The sequence below is a fragment of the Malania oleifera genome, chromosome 13 (assembly GCF_029873635.1).
Source record: "Malania oleifera isolate guangnan ecotype guangnan chromosome 13, ASM2987363v1, whole genome shotgun sequence".
Classification (NCBI taxonomy): Eukaryota; Viridiplantae; Streptophyta; class Magnoliopsida; order Santalales; family Ximeniaceae; genus Malania; species Malania oleifera.
In genome coordinates this window covers 23,617,974-23,630,072 of record NC_080429.1, presented here as the reverse complement: position 1 = coordinate 23,630,072, position 12,099 = coordinate 23,617,974, and positions in this window count along the sequence as shown.

Here is a 12,099-nt window from a genome sequence, read left to right as displayed (position 1 = left end):
ATTTATTGTGGGAGCGGTGTAGGTACCCCTCCTGAGAAAATGTATATTTTCTTTAAATCCTTAATTTCTTCTTAAATCTACCGCTAAATCAACGATCAGGCACCACCATGTGATCCTAGTTGCAATCATCGACGTTTTGACCGGAATAAATTTCCAATTAGGGTTTTCTAGATCTCACTCCAAAGCGAGAGTGAGATTTGAAAAATTAGGTAAATTGGTTATATTTGAGGGTATAATTATTTATTTGAAATTTATGGGCATATGAAATATTAAAAAAATATTTTATTTAGGGTTAATTTAATGGAATTAGGATTTTTGATTCAGGGCTTGGGTGAGCACCACATGTATTTTTCAGGGTCCCTATTGGCGTAGTTTAAGGAACCAGGTAAGGGGAAAAATATATATTAAACCAGAAATTTAATGAATTTAATGAAAAATGAATTGTGTTATATACGTGTATATGTTTCACTATGGGTTTAAAATGTCAACCATTTAAATTATGTTTTTCTGAGTTTATGGCAATTTATTATATACGTATATGCGAAAATGAATTGATGAAAGTGGAAGATATTTTCAGGATAATTATGTAAGAAATGAAAGGTATTTTTAGTATATATACGTTAAATGTTAGTTGGCTTATTTTACTGGCAATGTATGAATTTTATTACTAAATTGTGTGGCATGAGTAAATATAAGTTTTGTGCAAATATATGTTAAATGTATGAGATGCAGACTAAGTAAGTAAAGCATAAAGAATGAAATATGATATGAACCACGCTACTTGTGTGTGTTAATGTAACCATGTAAATGTATGACAGCTGAAAGTCATGTTAGAAAATTCTATCGTATTTTTATGTGGACTAACTGATGACAACTAAAAGAAGCTATGTTAGCAGATTTTAGAGCATTTCTATGCGGACTAACTGATGATGGCTAAAGAGCGGCTGTTGTACAAATGAATGAAATGAAAATGAAATGAAATGACAATGGAATGAAATGTGAAATGTAAACGATGTAAATGGGAAAGAGTCACTTAAAGTGAAACGCAATGCAACGTTAAGCTATGAACATGAATAGATGTGAGTGGTTGAATAATGATAGAAATAATAATGTATTATGATATTAGAAGTATTTATGCTCATAGAACATGTTACAATTGGGCAGGGCGTACTCTTCGCATGAGGGCTTGCTGAGAAAGGCAAGTGCATTAGTAACTTCAGATGTGGGAGTAGCTGTATAATGTACTAGGGCAGAAGGAACCTACTTGTATGAGTGGGTAGATTTCCCTATCCTTGGGACCTTCGATGGTAAACCTTTGTTTGAACTGTGTGAGTACAAGATCAAACTAATAGGCTTACTGAATAAGGTGAGTACCCTGATATCCTTCAATAGCGACCCTTGGGTTGCCAAATGTATTAGAGCAGAGGGGTGCTACTTGTATGGGCGGGTAATCACCCCTATCCTTGGGTAATCTCATGGGATTAAATATTTTACATGTGTTTGATTAAGCTCAGAGAATGATTTCAATGTTTATGATAACGTTTTGCAGATGTTATTAAAATGACATTTATGAACCTCATGTTAACCACACGCTGTTTTAATATATTGTTTCTTCCCTTACCGAGACGTGTCTCACCCAAATATGAATTTATCTTTTTTAGCATTTCCTTGAGATCAAGCTTAGAGAGCTCGAGGTTTTATAGCATTTTTGGGAAACAGAAAGAGAAAATGGTATATTTCTATGTTAATTTTGAGATGTATGAATTTATATTTTATGTTCTATGTTTTAAGTCTTCTGAGACATGGATGGTTGAGAATACTGGTATTTGGGGATTACGTTTTGGAGACATGTATATATGTGATTACAGGTGGTGAATAGTTAATTTGGATTATGGATAGGAATAGTAAATGTAACGACCCGAAGAAATAATGTTATTTAAATAATAAAGAGGGAGGGAAATGGAAAAGAAACAGAAGGAGACGGCAGACTTCGTCGACAACATTGCTCTTTGGGGGTAGTAACAGAAAAATTTTTCCTTGGTCCTCGTCAAAGAATACAGGGGATTCGTCGATGAGGGTATAGTAGGACCTCATCAACGAGGGCGAGCTTCGTCGACGAGAAAATATCGAGAGGATGTTTGGGCAACTCTGAATTTCATCAACGAAGAAAGGGGTTCATTGACGAATTATCTATTGACCTCGTCAATGAGATGACGTGGCTCGTCAATGAAAGCCGCAGTATAAATAGCCTAAACTTAGTTTATACGCATAATTTCCAGTGTAAATCTCTTCTCTTTCTCTCTCTCCTAGACGGTTCTCCTTCCAACTTTCTTCAATTTTAGCCCCGTCAGTCTCCGGATTGATGATCTGAGGCCACCACGACGCTCTTGGTGGAGTTCTCTTCAAGTCTGTTGGGGCGAATTGTCGGTGGAATTGAGTTGGATTTCTCCCCAGAATCAAGGTAAGACCTTTTATTCAATTTTTGACCTTATAGCAGTTGTAGGAAATGATGTAGGTCAAGAAATATTGATATTTTGTTTTGGAAAATATAGTTTTTAGGGTGTGGAATAGGAAGCCCTGTGGGTGTAGGATCAATATACGATAGGGGCTTTTCGACAGTTTGGTAAGGGAAACATGCTATGCTAGGAAAAACCTAATATGATTTCAATATAAAGTTTATGTTTTACAAGATTATTATTCAGAGTAGAAATTTATGCAATTTATTATGGATGTTAAAATATTTTAAATTATTGGTGTGGCATGAGAGTATGAAAACAATATAGAGACATGTTTTTATAGTATTTTCAGGAATATGTTTTACATAATACACAGACAGTGAAATAGGTTTACAGTATCTTTCAGAATACCATGATTTTACAGTTTTACAGCACCATAACAGATAAATTTACAGTTTATCTCAGAGGAATACAGTTGATATAGTTATAGAATATTATTGCATCATGGTTTATACAGTTATTACAGAATCATGGTAAAACAGTTAGTTGTATATAGAAATGTATTATATAGTATTGGACCCTGATGGATCAGATAGCAGAGCATGGTACCGTAGCTACAGATATACAGATATTCAGTTCAGAGTGCAACCACTTAACTCAGATAGTAAGTGGTATGAGGTTGATCGTGCCTATTTGTGGACAACCTCCTCATCAGATATGGGTTGAGGAGGGCCGATCTGACAGAGGAGTAGAGTGGTTTACCCTGGTCGGCCAGCCAGGATAGATCCAGCCTTCGGGCCGCACAACCCTGTCTTGAGGGGTTAAATCATGACATACAACCATCTAGGGAAATCTTCTCAAATATTATAGTATTATCAGATTTTCTGAAATAGTAGTATTATTATGAAAGGTAATTTCATACAGATTGACATGTTAAATTATGTAGTTAAAGGTTTTATAATATGTTATGTAGTATCAGCATTTTCAGATTTAGTTATTTGTATTACTCTTAACTCAGATTAGTTTTTACAGACCCATATCTTAGTAGCCACACACTAGTGATAGCATGTTTCGTCTTACTAAGTTTTGGCTCATCCTAATATTGAATTATTTTTCAGGTGAGCCAGTTAGGCGAGCGGAGTACGCTCGCAGATAGGGGAGCTATTAGTCTACCCTTTTTGAGGGTGAGTATTTTTGGGGTTCAATTTTGTTAGCCATGGTATTAGTAAGAGTAGTTCTTGAGAGTACAACGAAATATGTAATATTTGTGGAATATTTAGATACTCTAGTATTGTATATATATATATATATATATATATATATATATATATATATATGTATATATATATATATAAGGTGTGTTTCCTGTTATTTGCTTTCCATTGTGTAGGAAATTGTTTTAAATTTAAAATAGTAGAGAAGATTATTTTAATTTTATAAGAAGGTCGTTACAATAAACTCTGGTATTATATGATTGAAGATTATATTTATGTTTTCCACTGTGTATTGATTTATGGATTATCAGGACTTTATCAAGTATAACGCCTTGGACAGGGTTTAAGGGTTTGGGGCATTACAGATGTATCAGAGCAATGTCCACCCAGAAGTGTGATTAGATTCACATTGCCTGAATATGGAAATATTAGAATATTAGGTTAGGGATGATTTATACCATAGTATAGGATTGAGTTGCGATAAGGATAGGGATGGGTAGATTAAGATACCGCTAGGAATTCTGAGTTGTGTTTCGTAAGCTTGGGGGTTGAAATCCCTTGATGGTCTTCTGTGTTTTTTTTTGAAGTAGCCGGCTTCAGAAAATCATGGTAAATCCATCGATGGTGATGTTTTTGAGCAGAGAAATAAGAACTTGGAATTTGAACTCGATGGTTAGGTTGGTTGATTTAGGGTGAAAAATCTTTGAAAAAGGATAATTTAGGTGTTGTGGTTTAACGGTTTGTGGTCAACTTGAGTGTTTGATATTTAAATTAGAGTATATGGAAATGTGTGGTATGAAGTTGGTTAGTTGATTTTAGAAGTTATGGTATTAGGGGAAACCAACAAGTACTACTAGAAAGAGGTGGGCCAGGACGAGTGTACTCGTTGATCCCGACTGAGACAAATAATGTCAGGGGGGCAAGTATAGGTTTATCATTAAGATAATAATGATTTAATTTGGATATGAATGTTTGAGAAGTTTATATGATGATTTCATTTTATTGTGGATAATGTAGTCATTCATTGGATAGATATTGTGATATGTGAGATGTGTTGAGTTATGAATCCTTAAAATGAGGAAATGATTGATTAGTAAAGAAATTTCGAGGATGAAATTTTCTAAAGGAGGGAAGAATGTAATAACCTCGAAAAAAAATTAAAAAAATCAATAAATTAAAATTATTAATCAATTAATTAGTTAAACATTATTAAATTAATGTATTAAATAAACAAGTAAAAAGAAATAGTATAAAAAAAAGAGTTAAGAGTAATTATTAAATAAATAAATAAATAAATAAATAAAAAGGAATAGTAAAAAAAAATTGGAATAAAGATATATATATATATATATATAATTTAATAATATAATAATATATATTAAATGTAATAAGATGGATTGGATTTCAATTTGAAATCCAATTCCATCGTCTTCAGCCGCCTCTTTGCATCTCTCTCAGTTTCTCTCTCAGTCTGTCACACTCCTTTGTCCTCCTCCTCTCTTTTCTCGATTTTGTCAACCTAACGAGTGCCGATCGAAAAACGGAAGGTACCGTTGGATTTCTAACTCCGTCACCGACATTTTTACTGGAGCAGATTTATCGTGAGAGCGGCGTAGACACCATTCTTGAGGAAAGATATATTTCCTCTAAATTCTTAATTTCTCCTTAAATCTGCCGCTAAATCGACCATCGGGCACCACCACGTGGTCCTAGTCGCGATCATCGACATTTTGATTGGAGTAAATTTTCAATTGGGATTTTTTAGGCCCCACTCCATAGCGAGAGTGGGATTTGAAAAATTAGGTAAATTGGTTATATTTGAGAGTATAATTATTTATTTTAAATTTATGGGCCTAAGAAATATTAAAATAATATTTTATTTAGGGTTAATTTAATGGAATTAGGATTTTTGATTCAAGGCTCAGGTGAGCGCCGCAGGTATTTTTTGGGGTCCTTGTTGGCATAATTCAAGGAACCAGGTAAGGGTAAAAATATATATTAAACCAAAATTTTTATGAATTTAATGAAAAATGAATTATGTTATATAAACATGTATATGTTTCGGTATGGGTTTAAGATGCCAACCATTTAAATTATGTTTTTCCAAGTTTAAGGTTGCTTATTATATAAGTATATGCGAAAATGAACTGATGAAAGTGGAAAATATTTTCAAGATAAGAAATGAAATGTATTTTTAGGATATAAATGTTAAATATTGGTTGGCTTATTTTACAGGCAATGTATGAATTTTATTGCTAAATTGTGTGGCATGAGTAAATGTAAGTTCTGTGCAAATATATGTTAAATGTATAAGATGCAAGCTAAGTAAGTAAATCATTAAGAATGAAATATGATATAAACCATGCTGCTTGTGTGTGTGTTAATGCAACCACGTAAATGTACGATAGCTGAAAGCCATGTTAGCAAATTCTAATGCATTTCTATGTAGACTAATTGATGACAGCTAAAAAGAGCTGTGTTAGTAGATTTTAGCGCATTTCTATGCGGACTAATTGATGACGACTAAAGAGTGGCTGTTGTATGAATGAATGAAATGAAAATGGAATGAAATGACAATGGAATGAAATGTGAAATGTGAACGATGTAAATGGGAAAGAGTCACTTAAAATGAAATGCAATGCAATGTTAAGCTATGAATATCAATAGATGTGATTGGTTGAATAATGACAGAAAGAATAATGTATTATGATATTAGAAGCATCTATGCTCGTAGAACATGTTACGATTGGGCTGGGCATACTCTTCGCTTGAGGACTTGTTGAGAAAAGCGAGTGCGCTAGTAACTTTAGGAATTGTGACAGTAGCGCATAATGTACTAGGGAAAGGGAAAAATATTGTTATGAGCGGTAATTCCCTTATCCTTGAGGCCTTTGCTGGTAAACCTTTGTTTGAACTGTATGAGTACGAGATCAATCTAATACTTGAGGACTTACTGAGTAAGATGAGTGCCCTGGTATGCTTCAGTAGCGACCCTTGAGTTGCCAAATGTATCAGAGCAGAGGGGTGCTACTTGTATGGGTGGGTAATCACCCCTATTCTTGGGTAATCTCGTGGGGTTTAATATTTTGCATGTGTTTGATTAGGTTCAGAGAATGATTTCAGTGTTTATGATAACATTTTACAAATGTTATTAAAATGACATTTGGACCCACTGAGGGTGCGCCGGGTGCGGGCAGCGTAGAGGAAAGGTGTGTTTTAGTTATAGTGTTTTTCCCTGATTTGAGATGGGTCTCACCCGAATATTGAATTTATCTTTTTTTAGGGATTTCCTCAAGATCGAGCATAGAGCGCTCAAGGTTTATATAGCATTGTTTTGGAAGCAAATAGAAGAGAAAAATGGTTATATTTCTATGCTAATTTTGAGATGTATAAATTTATGTTTTACGTTCTATGTTTTAAGTCTTTTAAGAAATGGATGGTTGAGAATACTGGTATTTGGGGATTACGTTTTGGAGACATGTATATATGTGATTATAGGTGGTGAATCGTTAATTGGATTATGGATAGGAATAGTAAACTCTGGTATTATATGATTGAGGATTATATTTATGTTTTTTTGCTGCGTATTGATTTATGGATTATCAAGATTTTATCAAGTTATAACGAACCAGACTGGGTTTAATGGTTCGGGGCGTTTCAAATGGAGTATCCGAAGTAAGTTGAAATTTTAGGTTTTGTCTCACAGCCAGAAGGCAGAAATCCATTGATGGTCTTCTGTGATTTTCCTGAGATGACGGGTTTGGGAAAATTATGGCAAACCATTGACGTTTTTGAGTAGAGGGACTGGAACTTGAGTTGCTAAGGTTGGATAGGTCATAATTTCTATGGATTCAAGGTTTGGTTCTTAAAATTACTAAGGGTATATGAGAAAGAGGATAGTGAGGGTATTTGGGCCAAGTCGTCGACTGTTTTATGTGATAGGTACAAACCGTCGAAGGTTTTATGACTGAGTTGTGTGTTAAGGCTTACCTTGAGAACCCAGATGTTAAATTGTTTTCTTAGTTTGATAATTGTGTCAGTTACGTCAAGGTATTGGAATTTTAAGATTGTTTTCTATCTAAATGTCAGGATGGACCCTGGGAATAACGACACAAAATGTTGGGAGTAGTGGTAATGTGGGGGCTTCTAGCAGGGGTGGTAGTGATTCGGATTTAGTATTGCGTAGTGCTGTGTAGCAGGTCATGGCTGAAATTGCGCGAAACTTTAGGGGAAAAGGTTTCCCACTTACTGATTAGGGCTGCACCATAGAGCAGTTTACTCGGATGAATCCGCAGCTTTCTCAGGAAGTGCCAACCCAATTATTGCAGAGAATTGGGTACGGGAGATTAAGAAGATACTGATAGTGCTACGCTGCACAAATGAACATAAAGTTATTTATGCTACATTTAAATTGACGGGTGAGATTGAGCGATGGTGGTTAGTGGTGAAACTCTTGGAGGAACAGAGGCCAATACCCGTAGCATTGACTTAGGGCTGTTTTAAATAGATTCTCTTTGACCGATACTTTCCCGCCTCCGTCAGGGATGCTAAGATGGAGGAGTTTTTGAATCTGACTCAGGGTCATCTGACAGTGTCGTAGCATGCCGACAAGTTCATGGAGCTATCTCGTTTTTCTCCATATATGATTCTTGATGAATTTAGAAAGACGCGGAGGTTCAAGAGGGGGTTGAGACAGGAAATATATGAGTAGGTGGCAATTTTGCAGGTGCGAGATTTCTCAGAGCTGGTGGATAAAGTCACTGTAGTAGAGGCAAGTCGGAAGAGGGGCACAAAAAGTACAGAGACAGGGGAAAAAAGGTCTTGCCTATTGATTTCAAGCGATTACGAAATCAGAGTTTGTGGAAAAGAAACAACAAATTAAATGGGTAAGGAGATCAAGATGGGGAATCGAGCTAGGTAGGGTAATTCATATGCCCTCTTGTCTAGGTGTAAAGGAGATATTGGGGGAATTGGCACGAGCTGGGACAGAATGATGTTATCTGTGCGTCAGCCGACCACATTGCACGAGATGTCGTTGCGTTAGTCGATCCCCCCACCGCAATCCCTATAAGGCATGTCGGGGAGATAGTCAGGAACTCAAGATGGCCATCAGAGGAACACCGCCCAGACACTGCCTATATCTTCACTGGGGAGAAGTAGAAAATAAAAATGACATGGTGACAGGTAATCTTTCTTATTGTTGTCAAATGAAGTGTTGTATTATTTAATTTTAGGGCCAAACATGCTGCTCTATATCTCGGGAATATGGTTCGAATTGTGGTGATAGAAGCTTAGTGATAAATACAGATTACTGTGATCACACCAACTAGAGATTGTGATGAGGTTGAGAGGGTTCTCAGGGATATCACACTAGTATTCCAGAAAGGGATACTACTAATCTAATGTTTTAATAGCATGGATTGACATGATTTTGGGGAGGAACTAGCTACTTCAAGTGTGCCAGTATTGAATGTTATAAGAAGAAAGTGACGTTCAGACACTAGAGGAGTAGGAGTACATATTGTGTTGAGTCGTGCAATGCGCGCTCACCACCAATGTTGTCAGCTAATCAAACGAGGAGGTTGCCTCTGGAGAAGATGCAGGGGGGTACCTGACTGTGTTGAAGAAAGTGTCAGGAGGAGGAATTAAAGTTGGAAGTAACCCGGGCTTCAATCTTTTAAGACTCCAATAAAATGGGAAAAATTTAAAGGACTAGATATAGGAGGTAATTGATATAAAGAATTCATGGACCCCAGTGTGTCACCATAGGGAGCACTGGTGTGTTTGTTTAAAAGAAAGACGGTGTGTGTTAAGGAATGTAATTCAATTATCAAGAAATAAGTAAGGTGAAGTTAAGAACAAGTACCCACTACTCCGTACAGATGATTGTTTTACAAACTTTGGGAACACAAGTCTTCTTCTTTCAAAAAAAAAAAATCAAACTGTCGTACAGGTACCATCAACGTGAAGATAAGACACAAAGAATATTCAGTTACACCCCCCGAGTCGATAGACTTTTTTCCGGGCGCCCAGTAACCTGGCATGGTGCAAACCAGGATCAAGAATGTTCATGTTACCGCACCCAGATCCTTTCCCGAAATTCATTGGCTTGTGATCGGGTATTATGCCAAATAATGGACACCGGGCTGCTTGTCTTTACGTCTATTACGCGTTCTCTAACGACCCCGTTCAACTTTATGGCTCTCAGATTAATCGCATGAAAACCTTATTTTGGCATGAATCAACAGATCGAATGTGATCACCACAACTCATTTTTTCTAGGATTTGTTAATTTCCCTGGAACGCTTACATTGCATCAATACTAAATTCTTTCAAGGGGACATTAATTTTGTGATTTACATGATGCGGTTGGATTACGGTTGACGCGTTTGTGATGCTTTTGATACCACAAAAGGAAAAGGTTGTATTGGATTCCTAAGACTGCCTCTGGATCACTCAATTTGGCAGTACGTCGAACCGTTATTATATACATGTTTTGTTGTAATTGCACTTCCCCCCCCCTTGGCATCCAGCTCACTCGGTCCACGAATGCGTTTGAAATTTAGGAGGCATTAGATATGATGATAACCGTGCCTGACGATTTTTTATGAACCCATAAAAAGTTTAAGTGCTTCTCTACCGCACAGTCCAGTGTAGGATGTGTAAACTATGACGATTATCGATTCGAAAGGAAGGAAATAGTTTTCCCCCTTGAACTTAATTGTAAATATTTTTTTTGGACTCGCTTTTATACCTGGATTTTGACCGTTTCGCAGATTAAAAGATAACATTCGGATCGGTTCCCCCGGCTATTATTTCGTTTCTCCTCTCCTTTATTCAGCCGTTTCATTACCAGCGATTTTTTTTTTTTTAGCTACCCCAAAACCTGTATTGGTTTAATTTGCTTAGGAATTTTTCTGGTTTGCGCATAGAACTCATAATGTAAATATTTAATCGACCTTTTTTTTCTTACGTTATCTAATATTGAGCTATGTGTTTTAATATGTCAGCGGGGATTTAAGCTGTGAATCAATTTAGTGGTTTCCGCCAGCTAACCATGCCGTGCCCAGGGTGCTGCACCATTACTCCATGGATTTGTAAATGCCGTATTTTTTGTTACGTTTACCGCCAATTTTCACCCCTAGACCTAATGGACAGATAGTACGGGGAACATAATCCAATTGAGACTCAGACTAATTTAAGATTGTTGACATGACCTGTGAGATCCGTTACCGCTTTTTTCTTGTTTTTAGATTGCGGGGAATAAAATATCGATTCAGTATCCTGCCGGTTAGCATGTGCCCTTTCGCCATAATACTCAGATACCAGGATACTATTCGATCATATGGCCTTATTGGGAGGATACCCCCCCAGCCATTAGTAGACTAGAGTGCGTACCCAATTTCCCAATTATGTAATTCGGTAGTGCCAATACCCGATAGTTGTCAGGTCAATTACGTTGGCCGGTTTTCAGTCGGCTTGCCCCGTGTTTTCACTACAACCCAAACCACCCAGGTTTACTTAGTGATGGTTTGACATCCTTCCAGTCCGCCTCATTTATTAGTGCACACTTGCTAATACTCTATTTAGTATAAGAAGTTTTCCAACCCGCTATCTAATAATAAACGTCTATTGTTAGTGATGGTAATTAAACCGTCACTAAAAACCTAAGCCCCTCACTATAGATTCACCACCCGGTCGACCTTAAAAAACCTCCGTTATCACCTAAACACCGCCACATAACTATTAGCTGAGTGATTCTTAAATTTCCATTACTAATGCTTTTTTCTATACTTAGTGGACGGTTCGGACAAATCTTGTCCACTATTGTACTGTCACTTTTTTAGCTCCGACCACACCCCTTATTCTATCTACATGCTCTCCATTATTGCAGGTTACGCTTTTCAATTTTACCCGTGTCCAAGAGTACCTATATATTAGTCGACGGTTTTCAAAATCGCCCTCCCCATCATTGCCTCACCAGACTTTTACTGTTTCTATCGCATTAATATGACTTTAGTGCCCGTTTACAAATTCCCCCACTGCCCCTACACAGTGTCCATCCCACGTACCGTATTGACGGTTTGAATTTTAACTTTCACTAAACTTTTGAAAAAGCTACAATGAGATTAGTGACCCCGGTTTGTGAAATTCTTCGTCATCTATATATGAAGCGTTTAGTGCCCCACCCGAATTACTTTAAAAGCTTGTTATCTATCTTAACAATACAGTTGATGATCCGGTTTTTGTTAAACCTCACTTTAACCCTACCCGGTAAATGGGTATTATTAATTTTTTGGCCCCTCTCCTTTTGGTGTACTGGTTTTGGGTGAGTCATGGCACTTAAGTAATGTTAAAGACATTTTGTGTTTTGTATTCAAGAGGAACCTCACGTAAAAAAAGCATGGTCATGGACTACTGGGCTCGCC